The sequence below is a fragment of the Bos indicus x Bos taurus genome, chromosome 3 (genome assembly GCF_003369695.1).
Source record: "Bos indicus x Bos taurus breed Angus x Brahman F1 hybrid chromosome 3, Bos_hybrid_MaternalHap_v2.0, whole genome shotgun sequence".
NCBI lineage: Eukaryota > Metazoa > Chordata > Mammalia > Artiodactyla > Bovidae > Bos > Bos indicus x Bos taurus.
Window position 1 is genome coordinate 92,593,308 of NC_040078.1, and position 15,841 is coordinate 92,609,148.

A 15,841-nucleotide genomic window follows, 5' to 3' on the forward strand; every position below is an offset into this window, starting at 1 on the left:
GGTAGGACAAAGAAAATGTACATAATAAGTTGTAGATTTAAATCCAAGATATCAGTAATTACATTATATATAAAGGGACTAATGCACTACTCATAAAACAAGCATCATCAAACAAAGCCAAAATTGTTAGCTGTCAACAAAAGCCACATTTAAAGAAAGATATACTGAAAATAAAAGAATAGGAAAGATAAACACGCAGACGTTAAAAAAAAGCTGGTATACTTGGCATTAATTTTTTGACAGTGTATAAGGCAAAAAGCCTTACTAGCGATAAAGAGGGTCACTTCAAAATAAAAGATTCAGTTCATGGAAAGATAACAATTTTAAATGTTAATGCACCTAATAACATAGCCTCAAAGTATATTAAAACAATATGGGAAAAAGATGAACAGCACTTTAGAAGTGAGGGTACTGAAATGGCTTATGAGAGGAGGTAGGTGTTCAGCCCCATTGATTATTGTGCCTGTGTGTGTGCTCAGTTATGTTCAACTCTGCAACCCCATGGACTGCATAGCCAGCCAGGCTCCTCTGAAAATACCATGGGATTTTCCAGGTAAGAAAACTAGAGTGGGTTGCCATTTCCTATTAGGGAAATACAAATTGAAACCACTATACACCTGTCAGATTAAAAAGACTGACAGTGACAGACTTGATGAGGATGTGGAACAAATAAAACCCATAATTGCTGGAAGGAGTGAACAAATGCACACTGTCTAAACTAAAGCTAAACATGCCAGCCTTAGACTCAATTCCCGTAATTGGCATGTGCCCAAGAAAAGTAAGTCCATGTGCTCACCGAAAGTTTACAAGGATACTTAAACAGGATTTTTTCACAATAGCCACAAAGTGGGGACAATTCAACTATCAGTAGTTGAATGAATAAATTATGCTACACTTTTACAATGCAGTTTTACATAGCAAGCAAAAGAATGGATTACTGCTTTGTATTACAACATGAAGGAGGCTCATAGACACAGTAGTAAGCAACAGAGGCCAGACACAAGGGAATATATACTGTATGATTACATTTTTGTGCTTTTCAAATCAAGTAAAAACTTTACCTTATCCTCATCAGTCAGAATCGTAATGGAGAGAGGGGCAGCATATTGACTTAGAGGAGCATAAGGAAACGTTATGAGGTCCTGGAAATGTTCTCTATCTTGATTTGGATTATATGGATGTGTACACAAAAAATTCATTGAAAAAAATTTTTATTGAAGTGGATATGGAAGATCTATGTGCTTCCTGTGTACTTTAATAAAAAATACACAAAACAGAAACGGACAGAACCACTTACAAGGAGAAATAAATCCACAATTATAACAAGATCCTTTACATAGCTCTCTCAATAACAGAATAAACTTCCCAGGTGGCGCTAGTGGTAGAGTCCTCCTGCCATTGCTGAAGACGCATGAGACGCAGGTCCTGAGTGGGGAAGATCCCCTTGAGTAGGAAATGGCAACCTACTCCAGTGTTGTTGCCTGGAGAATCCCATAGACAAAGGCACCTGGCAGGCTACAGTCCATGGAATCGCAAGGAGTCGGACACAACTGAGCACACACGCTTAAGTAGATTTTAGCAATCAGTAAGGATGTGGAATATTTGATTGACGCCGTCAGCAAACTTGACCTAATGGGCACATATAAAGTACTGCAACTGACAGTTAAAGAACAGGCATGCTCTTCAAGCTCACGCTGAACATTTACAAATATGGCTACTTGTTGACCTGTGAAGCAAGTTTCAGCACATTTCAAAGGATTAAAATGATTTAGATTATATTTGTAAGGCAAGTAAGGTAAATATCCACTGAAATGACAATTATGGGGTTGGTCAAAAAGTTTGTTCAGGTTTTTCATACTATCTTACAGAAAAACCTAAATGAACTTTTGGGCCAACCCAATAGAATAGTCTGTGAAAGTGTTAATTGCTCAGTCTTGTCTGACTCTTTGTGACTCCATGGATTGTAGCTTACCCGGCTCCTCTATCCATAAAATTCTCTAGGCAGGAATACTGGAATGGGTAGCCATTCCAGGATTGAACCTGGGTCTTCATTTCCAAAATGAAAAAGAATACTCCATATGTTTGGAAATTAAGAAATACACTTCAAAATCACACAGGTGGGAATTAGAAAAATGATTCTTAAAAAATGATAATAAGAATACATGCCGAAACTTATAAGATATAGCTAATGCAATGCTTAGAAGGAAATTTAAACCCTTAAATGCACATATTAGGAAAGAAGAATGGTTGAACATCAGTGGGCTGAGTCGCATCTCAAAAAGTTAGAAAATGAATTTAATCACTTCTCTTTACCACTTCTATACCTTTTCAATGCACGTGACATATTAATGAGTTTACTTGGCCTTACTGGAAATGACCTATGAGTTCTTTGAGTTCCAAGATTCATGTCTTTTTATAAACCAAGTGTCTGTTGAAGTACCTTGCACATGGTTGATAATTGTTTTAACTAAATTCAGGTCATCCTCAGTACCTTAAGGAGGTCAGAAACCTGGGGTCTCAAACTTACAAAAAGCCAGACAGATAAAATGATGAGTAAGGCTGTCAGGATGGGGAACGCAGCAAACAGCACATGCCCCATCTACAGGAATGCCTACTGAGTAATATTCCATTGTATGTACGTACCACATATGCTTTATCCATCCCTCCGTCAATGGACATTTCGGTTGTTTCTATGTCCTTGGGTATTATACATAGTGCTTCAGTGAGCATCCTTTCAAATTATGGTTTTCTCCGGATGTATGCCCACGAGTGGGATTATACTCAGCCATAAAAAGGGGTGAAATAATACCATTCTCAATGACATAGATGGACCTAGAGGTTGTCATACAGAGTGAAGTAAGGGACTCCCTGGTGGTCCAGTGGTTAAGGCTCTGCGCTTCCACTGCAGAGGGCATGGCTTTGATCTCTGGTCAGGGAACTAAGATCTTGCATGCTGCATGGCATGACCAAAAACAAATAAAAAAAGAATGAAGTCAGAGAGAGAAAGGCAAATATTGTATAACATCATTTGTTTATATGTGGAATCTAGAAGAGTGGTGCAGATGAACTTATTTGCAAAGCAGAAATAGTCACAGATGTAGAAAAAAAAAACCTTAAGGGTTACAAAGAGGGGAAGTGGAGGGTAGGGTGAATTGGGAGATTGGGTTTGACATATACCCACACTATATATAAAATAGGTAACTAATAAGAACCTACTGTATAGCACAGGGAATTCAGTGCTCTCTGATTCCTAAACAGAAAGGAAATCTAAAAAGAGATATATGTATAACTGATTCACTTGCTGTACAGCAGAAACTAACACCACTGTAAAACAACTATACTGCATTAAAAATTAATAAAAGAGGAGCAACTACTGCTGTTTGGCCCCAGTTGATTATTGCTATGGGCAAATGTTTGGTATGTCTAGATCTCATTTGTTTTTAAGAAGACAGAAATTCAGATTTTGCTGTGAAATCTCTATTTTTAAAGTGTTGGTAAATAATTAATTTAAAAAAGATGTAGTAAGTGCCAAATTAAACCACATAGCCGGTTTGCAACCTCTGTTTTATTTCATACCTTAAGAGGTAGGAGTGTGTTTGATGTCTAAATATCCCAGCCAACAGGAGAAGGCAGTGGCACCCCCACTCCAGTACTCTTGCCTGGCAAATCCCATGCACGGAGGAGCCTGGTAGGCTGCAGTCTATGGGGTCTCTAGGAGTCAGACAGGACTGAGCAACTTAACTTTCACTTTTCACTTTTATGCACTGGAGCAGGAAATGGCAACCAACTCCAGTGTTCTTGCCTGGAGAATCCCAGGGATGGCAGAGCCTGGTGGGCTGCCGTCTGTGGGGTCGCACAGAGTCGGACACGATGGAAGCAACTTAGCAGCAGCAGCAGCAGCAACAGACTTTTGGGCAGCCTCCTCCATCGAGCATATTTCTGCCTGAAGGAAAGGGTCGTGACTGCTTCCTAATTGGATTTCTGGGTCATATCTATAAAAGGTTTGTAGATTTTTTAAAAAATCCTTCTTTGTAGTTGGCTGTTTACCCCAGCTGAATCAGGCATGTGTTCCCTAAGTTTCTTTCCCTCCTTTTGTTGTAATATTCTTAATGATGCATTCTGACTTTTTCACTCTGTTTTTTACACATTTGTCACCACTTCTGCTTTTGGATCATCATGCTGGAAAATCTGAGGCTTACATGGAAGATTGATTTTTAATGCCCCTTGCGTTGTTTTTCGGCTGTAACATTTGCATGCAATTATGACATTTTAAAAATAGGAGACCACGGGGTTTGAAAAAAAGAAACTTCTGGGCAGATGAGCAAATGGAAAAGCCGGCCTTTAATTTTGTTAACATCCCAATTACATCGTGGTAACCCTTGTGACGATTTCTGTCCCTTGTAACGCAACACCTGGTTTTTGTTCCGGGGAGAGGGACCAAGCCTGGCTGACTCAACCCTTGCTCCCTCGCCAGACTTGGTTGGAAAGCTCATGTTTTCCACTGGCCAGCAGAGGTCACTGTTTCAAAGTTGTTAGAGGAAAATTATCTGTCGTCCACACCACTTCTTTGTTTGAGGGAGATTGTCTATTCAAAATTTTCTGTATTTTCCTAACATTCTAAAAAAAAAATCAATTTTTAATATGTATTATGTTTAAAAGTGCTGATGGCTTGTGTGGACTTCCGTAGATTATTTTGCTTATAGAGTGATAATATTTACTGAATACGTAGGAGGTGCTCCACACTCTCTACTCTCTTATCTTTTACCAGCCATCTGTCTTCTGGGGTAGCTGTGATGCTTGCCCCAGAAGGGGAGGCTGAGATGAGGAGAAATGGAGATGGGATCCCATCAAGGAGATGGGATTCAGATGCAAGGAGCTCTTGTCTTCAAAACCAGACTCTTAATTTTCTTGGGATCTGTATTTTTTCTTCAAAGAAGGAATATTTTAGCAGCTTGAAGCACCAGTCATCAAGAACGTATGAAAGAAGTGTGTATTTTTGAAGCAAAGCCTCAGAAATAGTTTGCTGTTTTTCCTTGCAAATGTTCTTCAAGAAGCTAAACTTGGCTTCTTGGTCTTTGAAGATGGGAACTGTGATGTTCTGTCAGCCTTTGCTCCTTCTCCACAGGAAAAACAAATATTAGCAGTACATTGTCTCCAAAAATGTCCCAAGCTTAAGGCTTATTTGGTGAGTAGTTTACCCAAAAGATTTCTAATTTCAATTTATAAGTCTAACGGAAAACTTCGTAACTTTGACGAGAAATAAGCTGTTTGTGAATGAAAAGATAAATCTGTTTTAATGGACTTTTATTTACTCATGTTTTAAAAAACATTAGTAAGTCGTCCGGATTTTCCATAAAGCTGGCGAGTTACGAGGACAGCTGTGTTCATCACTAGATCGTGAGTGGTCATTTTGACCCCCCTCCCCGCCCCTGTTCTCACTGAAGAGGTCACATGAGAACAGTAAGAAGAGGCTTTGGGTCTTCTGCTACAAGGACAGTTAGTTCTGGAGTCAGTCTTACAAACTGGCCCCACGCACTTCTGCCCATCATTCTTATTGCAAAATTTTTAATGTTTTGTAGTTGCTGTTAACTATAATAATAATAATTGTTATTACTATTAGAACAGAAAGCCATATTACCCTTATAGATCTTCTTAATTAACCAATAAGATGGAGCTGCTAAGTTTTGTTGCGGGGAAATATTTAACAAATTTCCACGTGGATGGCAGGTTGCTCAGAGTAGAAACACTGAGGCTCCAGTGGGGGATGTGGACAATGACTGTAAACAAACATCCCGTGGTGGCGAGTATGCAGGGGACAGCAGGCAGTAGACAGCGGGTGGGATTCTATTTTAGGCAGGGTGGAGAGGGGATGCCCTCCTGATAAGGCGATGCTTGGCCAGGGGCTTGAATGAGGTAAGAGAGGTGATGTGTGGATATCTGGGGGAAGAGTTCCTGCAAGCTATGATCCTGGAGACCAGAGCATGGCTGATACATTAAAGGAATGGCAAAGAGGACCTGGGGGCAGGGTTCAGTGGGTGCGGGCAAGAGTGGGAGCTGAGGTCAGAGACAGAGGAGGGGACCAGATCATGTCAGGGCTGGTAGACAACAAGGACTTCGCTCATGCTCTGTCTGCGTCAAGGGCAGCCACTGAAAAGTCCTGAGCAAAGGAGTAACATGGGCCACTTATGTTTGAAAAAAATTAAATCTGGCTATTCTGAGGAAAACAGACTGAGGGGAGGGGGTGGCAGGTAAGAATGGAAACAGGGAGACTAGTTAGGAGGCTACTGCTGTAAACCAGACGAAAGAGATGCAGTTAAGCCTTGAACAATGGGTTCAAACTTGCGCGGGTCCTTTTTTAAAATTGTTTTTGCTATTTTAAAAAATTTACTGAAGTTGAGTAGATTCACAATGTTGTGTTGATTTCTTCTGTACAGCGAAGTGACTCAGTTATGCATCAGTATATATCTTCTTTTTCATATTCTAACTTTGGAATTCTTGATGATGATCCTCTAGATAATGATGACAGCTCTGAGGAAATGGATGGATGACCTTGCCTTTGAGAAAATGGACAGCTGGAGAGGGAGAAAGATCTCAGCCAGCATTTAAGGCTGAATAGAAGATACAGATATAAGAGGGGGCAGGAGTTGCCAGAGAGGCCGGAGGAAAACTAAGAGAGTGAGTGGATCTTCTTACATGCAGCTTGTTTTCAGTAAATCTGTACTATAATACCACAGGATTAGGGGTTGGTCGAATCTGTGGATGTGGAACCATAGACACAGAAAGTAGACTGTGAAGTGTGATGCAGAGCTCTCTGCGCACAGAGGGTGTGGGCCCCTGAGTCCTGTGTTGTTCAAGGGTCACCTGTAGTGATGGGCCCAGAGTGATAGCAGTGAAAGCCACGAAAACCAGACAGGTCTAGGTCTATTATGAAGAAAGAGTTGATGAGAACTGCTGGTGGGATGGTTGTGGGGTATGAAAGAAAACAAGTCAGTAATACTGACTCCAAGGCTTTTGGCCTGAGCAGTTGGGTAGACTGAAATTTCTGTTTGCTGAGATGAGAGAGGAATGGGTTGACAGTGGGCTAAGTAAGATGGGCTAGTTAAGTTTGGCTGCATATAACTAAAAAACCCAAAATAATGGTGGTCTACGTAACACAGAAATGTACTCATTTATTTTTTTCACATAAAAGAAGATCCAGAAATAGGCTGTCTTGGGAAGACTTCCTGAGGTTATTGGGGATTCAGGCTCATTCTAGCTCTTTTCTTGGTTAGCCCCAAGGTGTGATCCTCATCCTCATGGTTTCAAATGGCTGCTAAAACTACAGCCATTGTATCTGTATTCCAGGCAACAAGAAGGAAGAAGAGAAGTGAGACTGTTGTATCCCCTCCCTTTCAAAGAGGCTTCCTGAAAGTCCACACATTGACCCTTGCATCTCATTGGCTGAAGCATAGTCTGTATCTGGGTGTATCTGGCTGCAACGGAGTCTGGGAAATGTCCTTTAGAGGTTGTGTGTAACTTCTTGATAAAACTGGGGTTTTGTTACTGGGGCTCTGAATGAATATTAATATAGAGTGCCAGCAGTCTCTTCTCCAGAGTTTGAAGTTTGATTTTGGAAGAAGCAAGTTCGAATCTGGCATCATCTAGCCGTGTGACTTTGAACTAAGATTTCATCACTAAAATAAAAGAATTGGACTGAATGATTTTTAACTTCCCTTCTAATTGTAACTTTGCATGAGTCTTTGACTTTGTCACATAGTAAGGTAAGTATAGTTTTCACAAAGAAATAAGACTTAGAAGAAAATATTATGGTAAGAAGATGTCTATCAAATGTCTTAAAGTGATTTTTGTCATTGATTCTTTTAAAACTTATTCACAGATACAGTTCTATTCTTCTATTTTTCAGAATGCTTTCTTCCTATAGATGATTTTAATAGTAGCTCAAAAAGCATATGAATTGCATAATACTCGTGTGCACAGATGAACTTGATATTTACTTTAATAAATTAAATAAAAATATTTATTATAAAAATGTGAATAATCGACTATCTTGTTCCTTACTCCATATATATATTTTTGTTGTAGCCTCATTTGCCAACTTTTGGACCTGTTCGGATAATTTAGTACGTGTGTTCAAATCCACACACCACTGATCATCTCTCATACATATATAAAGTCTTGCCTTCGAGGGTGCTATAGTTTATAACTGGAAATAGGTATATAATAAAGGCTTCCCTCATAACTCAGTTGGTAAAGAATCCACCTGCAGTGCAGGAGACCCTGGTTCGATTCCTGGGTTGGGAAGATCCTCTAGAGAAGGGATAGGCTACCCACTCCAGTATTTTTGGGCTTCCCTTGTGGCTTAGCTGGTAAAGAATCAACCTGCAATGCGGGAGACCTGGGTTTGATCCCTGGGTTGGGAAGATCCCCTGGAGAAGGGGAAAGAATACCCACTCAAGTATTCTGGCCTGGAGAATCGTCCACGGGGTCGCAAAAAGATGGACACGACTGAGCGACGTTCACTTCACTTTCCCTTCGTGTAATAAGGCGGGCTTCCCGGTGGTGCTAGTGGTAGTGCTCTGACAGTGGCTTTGTGTGCTGGTGGCCCTCTGGGCGGGGAAGCAGGTTATGTGGGTAAGGGGCCGTTTGTGGTGAGCCTTGGGGATCTGAATGGATTCGGGTGGGAGTGGTCAGCCACAAAGGCATTCTGAATGAAAGGAAAATAAAGGTCAGGCAAAGAGAACGTTCCAGTTCAATTGGAAATGAGGTACAGTGGCAGGATGAAAAGACCACTATATTTAGGATCAAGCAGTCCTAGGGCTGAACCCCAAATCTGCCACTTGCTAGTTGAAACCTTGGGCAAGTCACTTAACCTCTTTGGGTCTCCTTTTCCTCATCTTTAATAGGAACTACACCACTTTCTTCATAGGTTGTTATCTGCATTTAATTTATATACATAGTGTGATCTACAGTAATTATCATAAAAGAAGCTTCCGTAAAGTACTCTGGTACCCTACACTTCCATAAATAACAGGCCCCCTCTCCTTAATGGACAGCCCGTACTGTCCCTCATGACTTTTCAAGCTGTCAGTTCTGACTGTCCTCATTAGCATCCTTTGATGCACATTTTATATTGGATGATTCTGTTTCTTATAAATACAGTGATGTGCTGAAAACCAACTTTTTATGGAAAGGCAGTCACATCATGATGAAAGAGGAAAGGGTATAACTTAACGGCCTGTTAATTGTGGCATCTTTGCTTCCAGAAGCCACCCTTAAGGATGACGAATGCCTTGGGCCACCCCGTGAAAGAAAAGTGAAAGTTTGTTGCTCAGTCACGTCTCACTCTTTGCGACCCCATGGACTGTAGCCAGCCAGACTTTTCTGTCTATGGAATTCTCCAGGGAAGAATACTGGAGTGGGTAGCCACTGAATTCTCCAGGGCCACCCAGGGGAAGTTCCAAACTCTAAAACTGCTCTTCTTCCAAACAGTCTCTCCTTTCTCTTCATTCCCATTACCAGGCTTGTCAAATTTCCTTCCTCAGTGATGCTGCATTCCAGCCACCTCGCCCCATCTCCACCAACCCCTGGCTTGTCAGCATCTCTCCTTGGGATTATCTCCTGACTTGTGTTTCACACTTGCTCCTTTCTCAACCCATTTCCACAAAACAACTAGAATATTTTCAGAACAGACCTGGTCATGTCAGTCTCCAACCTAAAGTCCTTCATTGATTTCGCATCCAGCCCTTGCCAGCATTTGAAATGGTTTATTGTTTTATTTTTTAATTTTAATCATTCTAAAGATGTGTATTGGTATCTCAGTGTGCTTATACTTTGAGTTCCCTAGTTCTGAGCATTTTTTCATGATTTACTTTACATCGTCATGTTTTCTTTGGTGAAATATTTGTTCAAATCTTTTGCTCATTTAGAAAATCTGGTTGCTTTCTTTTTATTAAGTTGTAAGAGGTCTTTATTCTGAGTACAAGTCATTTGTTGGATAAATAATTTGCAAAAATTTTCTCCTGGTCTGTGACTTGTCTTTTCATTCTTTTAACAGCCAGTATCTTTTACAGAGTAAAAATTTTAAATATTTGATGAAATCCTATCTAATAAATTTTTATTTTATGGACTGTGCTTTTGACATCATTATCTAATTACTTTAGTTTTTTTTCTAGAAGTGATAGCTTTGCATTTTTGTCCATTTGTGGTTAAATTTTGCATAGTGTGTGAAACATAGGTTGAGGTCTATTTTTTTACATATGTATGTGCAGCAGTTCTAGCACTGTTTGTTAAAAGACTACTATATCTTCAGTGAATTGCTTTTGTACCTTTGCAAAAGCATATGGCCATATGTGGGTTCCACAGAATATGAGTATTCTGTTCCATTGACCTATGTATATAATTTTTTTTGCCAATATCATACTGTCTTGATGTAGCATTAGCCTGGTAGGCTACAGTCCATGGGGTCGCAAAGAGTCGGACACGACTGAGTGACTTCACATAGTGAATTTTAGAATCAAATAGTGAGTCCTCAGACTTTGTTCTTCTTTTTCAATTTTTTGGCTATTCTAGTTCCTTTCCAAATAAGTTTTAGAATCAGTTTGTTGATTTCTATTTAAAAATCCTGCTAGGATCTCGATTCAAGTTATGTTGAATCTACAGGTTAAATTGGGGAGAGTTGACATCTTCACAATATTGAATCTTCCAAACCATGAACATAATATACCTCTTTATTTACTTATTTCTTTGACTTCTTTAATCAGTTTCATAGTTTTTAGCAGATTCTGCATGAATATTTGTTAGATTAATATCTAAGTATATAATTTCAGTGCTATTATAAACAGTATTTTAAAATTTTCATTTCTAATTGTTTAATAAATACCAGTGTTTACAAATACAATGGATTTTTATATATTAATTTTATATCCTGCAACCTCAGTGAGCTCATTTATTAGTTCTAGGAGGAATTTGTTTTGGTAGATCCCATGGAATTTATGTAGATAATCAGGTTGCCAGCCAACAGTTTTAATCTTTCCTTTCCAACCTGTATGCCTTTATATATATATATATATATTTTTTTTTTTTTTTTTTCCTTGCCTTACTACACTTGTTAGGACTTCCAGTATGATGTTGAATAGGAATAGTGAAGATGGATATCTTTACTGTGTTTTTGATCTTAGGGGGAAAGCATTCAATCTCTACCACTAAGCGTGATGTTGTGCTATGTGCTAAGTCACTTCAGTTGTGTTCAACTCTTTGTGACTCTGTGGACTGTAGCCCTCTAGGCTCCTCTGTCCATGGGATTCTTCAGGCAAGAATACTGGAGTGGATTCCCATGCCCTCCTCTAGGAGATCTTCCCGACCCAGGGATCAAACCCATGTCTCCTGCACTGGCAGGTGGGTGCCCCTAGCACGACCTGGGAAGCCCGAAGTGTAATGTTAGCTATAGGCTTTGTTTTTGCTGATGCGCTTGTCTAGTTAAGGAAGTTTATTTCTATTCCTAGTTTAAGTTGTTTCTTATTCTCTAATCATATGTAAGTTTCTATATAAAACATCACCTTTGGCCCTTTGTGACAATATGGAATATGGAATCCCAATATGGAAATATTGGGATTCTCCAGGTTTTTGTTTGTTTGATTTGGTTTTTAAAATAGCATCTTCGAGTTATAAGATGATTCTAGGGATTCTAGGGACTTCCGTGGTGGTCCATTGATTAAGAATCTGTCTTGCAATGCAGGGGACATGGATTTGATCCCTGGTCGGGGAACTAAGATTCCACATGCCTTGGGGAAACTAAGCCCATGAACCACAACAAGACAAGCTACAAAACAAAGCTGTTGCCAAAACTAGAAAAGCCCATGCACAACAACGGGAAGTCCATGTGCCACAGTGAAGTGCCTGTACCCTGCAGTCAAGACCCAGCACAGTTAAAGTGGGGCTTCCACTGTGGCTCAGCTGGTAAAGAATCTGCCTGCAATGCTGGAGACCTGGGTTTGATCCCTAGGTTGGGAAGATCCCCTGGAGAAGGGAACGGCTACCCACTCCAGTGTTCTTGTATTCTGGCCTGGAGAATTCCATGGCCTGTATAGTCCATGGGGTTGCTAAGAGTTGGACACGACTGAGAGACTTTTACTTCACTTCACCATCACAATTAAAAACAAGAAAAAGGACGGATTCTAGAAATGGTAGGAGAGGTTGAGAATTTCATTAATCATCATCATTACCTCTCATTTTCCAATTGGTTTTATCTTTTTCCACCTCATTTGGTTTTCACAGTAGCCTTGGTGGCTCAGATACTGTTACCTTTGTTTGACAGGTGTAGTATTGAGGAACCAGGGATGACGACTTGCTTGTGTCCCTCGGCTTGGTAACACCAGAGCCACAACCATTATAGGAGCCCTTCTATGGACCGCTCCTAATGAGAGTCTTAAAATGCGGTGAAAAGTCCAGGCTTTGGACACAGGCAGACAATCTTTTAAATTTAACTAAACTAAACATTTTTATTGCAGTGAAATTCATATAACATAAAACTAGCCATTTAGAACGATCCAGTGACATTTAGTACAGTCACAGTGCTGTGCGACCACCACCTCTACCTGGTGCCAACAGTTTCGTTACCTTGAAAGGAAACCTGTACCCATTAAGCAGATACTACTCATTGGTCCCTCCCCTTAGCCTCTGTCAACCACTACTCTGCCTTCTGTCTCTATGAATTTACCTATCCTAGATATTTCATAAAAGTGGCCTCATACAATACATGGCCTTTTGTGTCTGGCTTCTTTCACTTAGCATAATGATTTTGAGGTTTATCCACTCTATAGTATGTGTTAGTATTTCATCCTTTATATATAAATATAATATTTCCCCCCGCAATTTGTTTATACATTCATCTACTGATGAACAGTTGGCTTGTTTTCACAATAATTTTCTTTTAGGCATATACCTAGAAGTAGAATTGCTGGGTCATATAGTAATTTCCATGTTTAATTTTTTGAGGAATTGTCAAACTGTTTTCCACAGTGGCTAATTTGTGAGTGCTCTACTTTCTCACATCCTTGCCAATGCTTGTTATTTTCCGTTCTTTTTTTTTTCTTAACTTTAAAAATTATAGTTATCCTAATAGATGTAAAGTGATATCTCATTGTGGTTTTGATTTGCATTTCCCTAATGACTAACTGTTGCTTCCCTGGTTGCTCAGCGGTAAAGAATTCGCCGCATCTCAATTCAGGAGACGCAGGTTTGTTCCCTGTGTCGGGAGTTCCCCCAGAGGAAAGTGAAAGTGAGGTCACTTAGTTGTGTCCAATTCTTTGCGGTCCCAAGGACTATAACCTATCAGGCTCCTCTGATCATGGGATTTTCCAGGCAAGAATGCTGGAGTGGGTTGCCATTTCCTTCTAGAAGGAAGATCTGCAGGGGATCTTCCTGACCCAGGGATCAAACTCAGGTCTCCTGCATTGCAGGCAGATGCTTTACCATCTGAGCCACCAGGGAAGGGCATGGCAACCCACTCCAGTATTCCTGCCTGGAGAATCACATGGTCATAGGAGCCTGGCAGGCAACAGTCTACAGGGTTGCAAGGAGTCGGACACAACTGAAGCGACTGAGCGCACATACACTCAATAACTAACAATATTGAGCATCTTTTCATGTGTGTACTTGTTGGTCATCTATATATCTTCTTTGGAGAGAAGATATATAGATGATCTTTTATATATATATATATATATATATATATATATAAGATATATAGATGATCAGCAGGTCCTTTGCCCATTTTTTGGACTGGGTTGTTTTTGTTGTTGACTTGTAGGAGTTCTTTACATATTCTGGATACTAGACTCTTATCAGTAGTATGATTTGCAAATATTTTTCTCCCATTCTAAAAGTTGTCTTTTGACTAGCTTCATAATGTTCTTTGATACACAAAAGTTTTTAATTTTGTTGAAGTCCAATTTATCTATTTTTTCTTTTGTTGTTTGTGTTTTTGGTTTAACACCTAAGAATCCACTGCCAAATCCAAGGTCACAAAGATTACCCCAATGTTTTCTTCTAAGTCTTTTATGGTTTTAGCTCTTATATTTAGGATGTTGATCCATTTTAAGTCACTTTTGGTATATGGTTTGAGATAGGAATCCAGCTTCATTCTTTGGCATGTAGATATCCAGTTATGTAGCACCATTCGTTAAAGAGATTATTCTTTTCTCAATGAGTGGTCTTGGCATTCATGTACAAAGTCATTGGCCATAGATATATGGGAGGCAGACACTTTTGACTGAGAACTTTGGCAAGTCACTTAATTTTGAGCTTTTATTTTTCACCTATATAAGATGAAGGATATTCTCCTTTTCTGAGTCACCAGGATTGAATGGATTATGTATGGAGACTGTCAACCATAGTACCTGGCACACAGTAGTTTCCCCAGTAAATGTTAATTCTTTCCTTGCTGCAAGAACTAGAGTCAGGGTAAGCAGTGTAACAGCAATCACCTCTATTCCTTATCCTTCCTCCTGTCTCCAGGACACAGGAGACCCTAGACATAGAACTCTCTATTTTTGCTGAGTATATGCTTATACCCCCTGGATAAACATGCTGAGGGGGGAGGTCACAGTAGGGTGAAGAAGCACTTAGCTAGAAATGAAGGTAAGTAAAGGAAGTAGTCGTCATTCTTTAATAATTCAATCAACATGCTGACTTTGCCTGAATCTGTTTTAGGTTCTGGAGTTACAAAGGCCGAAGAGGTTTACAAAGCTCTCAGTCTAGAGGGAGAGACTGATGGGTTATTATAAAGCAGCATAACAAGTTCTAAGATAGAATGAAGCAGAGATTGCTGTGAGAATGTGCAAGAAGAAAATAATTTTAGCTAGAGGATTCAAGGAAGTCTTCTGCAGAAAAGTGAGACTTGACCTGAGTATTAAATGATTCACGGGAAGGAGTATGAAGGTGGGCCAAAAGGAAAGTGTTAGCATAGGAAGCACCATATACAAAGCTGTGAAGGCATGACGTATGTCCTGTGTTCTAGGAGATGTAAAATATTCTAAGGTGTTTGAAATATGGGAGAGAGTTAAGAGGTGCTGTGAGAAAATGGTTTGACTTTGTTTAGATGGCCACTGGGAGCTGTTAATGAGGCTTAAACAGGGAAGTGACATGGTCAGATGTATATTTTAGAGATTTACAGGGAGACCAGTATGTGGAAAATGAATGACTGGGAAGAAGATAAGGCTAGAGGCAGGAAGAAGAGTTGGTAAGAGATGTATCAGTGAGGAAGAAGGATGGAGAGGAGGTGGGCTGTTAGGTGTAATCATGGCAGATCAGATATGGGAGTGTGGGAGAGGAGGAGGGAACAAAATCAGAGAAGAAAAAATAATGTTTGTTTTGGCAGATGGATACAGAAGGAATTACCTAGTAGACAGTCTGTGTGTTGAGCAGGAACATTGGCCCTGTAAAAAAGCACACATTGTTGCCTGGCCTGCAAAAGGGAGAAGTGAATTTTATTTGTTTTGCTCTTGACAATTAAAATATTAACAAATATTATTTTCAAACTAAAAGTATAAAGAAAAACATTAAAATCTGTAATCCTACTACTCTTAAATAACCCCTGTTGAAAGGGAGAGAGGAGAATATATATTGTTAGAAAAAATGAACAGTTCAGAGAAGTGTAAAATGTAAAGTACAGGCTTCCCACCACACCCCAGCCCAGCCCAGCCCACCCCACCCCCCAGTCCTCCATTCCCGTAACCCCTGTTAACACTTTCTTGTATTTCCTTCTAGGAAAGAAAAACCAAGCATATACCCCCTGGATTCAGTATATCCCCAAAGAGGTCCTGCCACATACTACATTTAAGTG

General features: G+C 39.8%; 1 long non-coding RNA gene across 1 annotated transcript; it reads left to right on the plus strand.

Moving 5' to 3' along the window:
• The first annotated feature begins 3,839 nt into the window (after positions 1–3,839).
• Positions 3,840–8,035, plus strand: LOC113889859. Its single transcript, XR_003510366.1, has 2 exons — positions 3,840–6,675; positions 7,345–8,035. It is a non-coding gene; the product is annotated as an uncharacterized LOC113889859 (long non-coding RNA).
• The last annotated feature ends 7,806 nt before the right edge of the window (positions 8,036–15,841 follow it).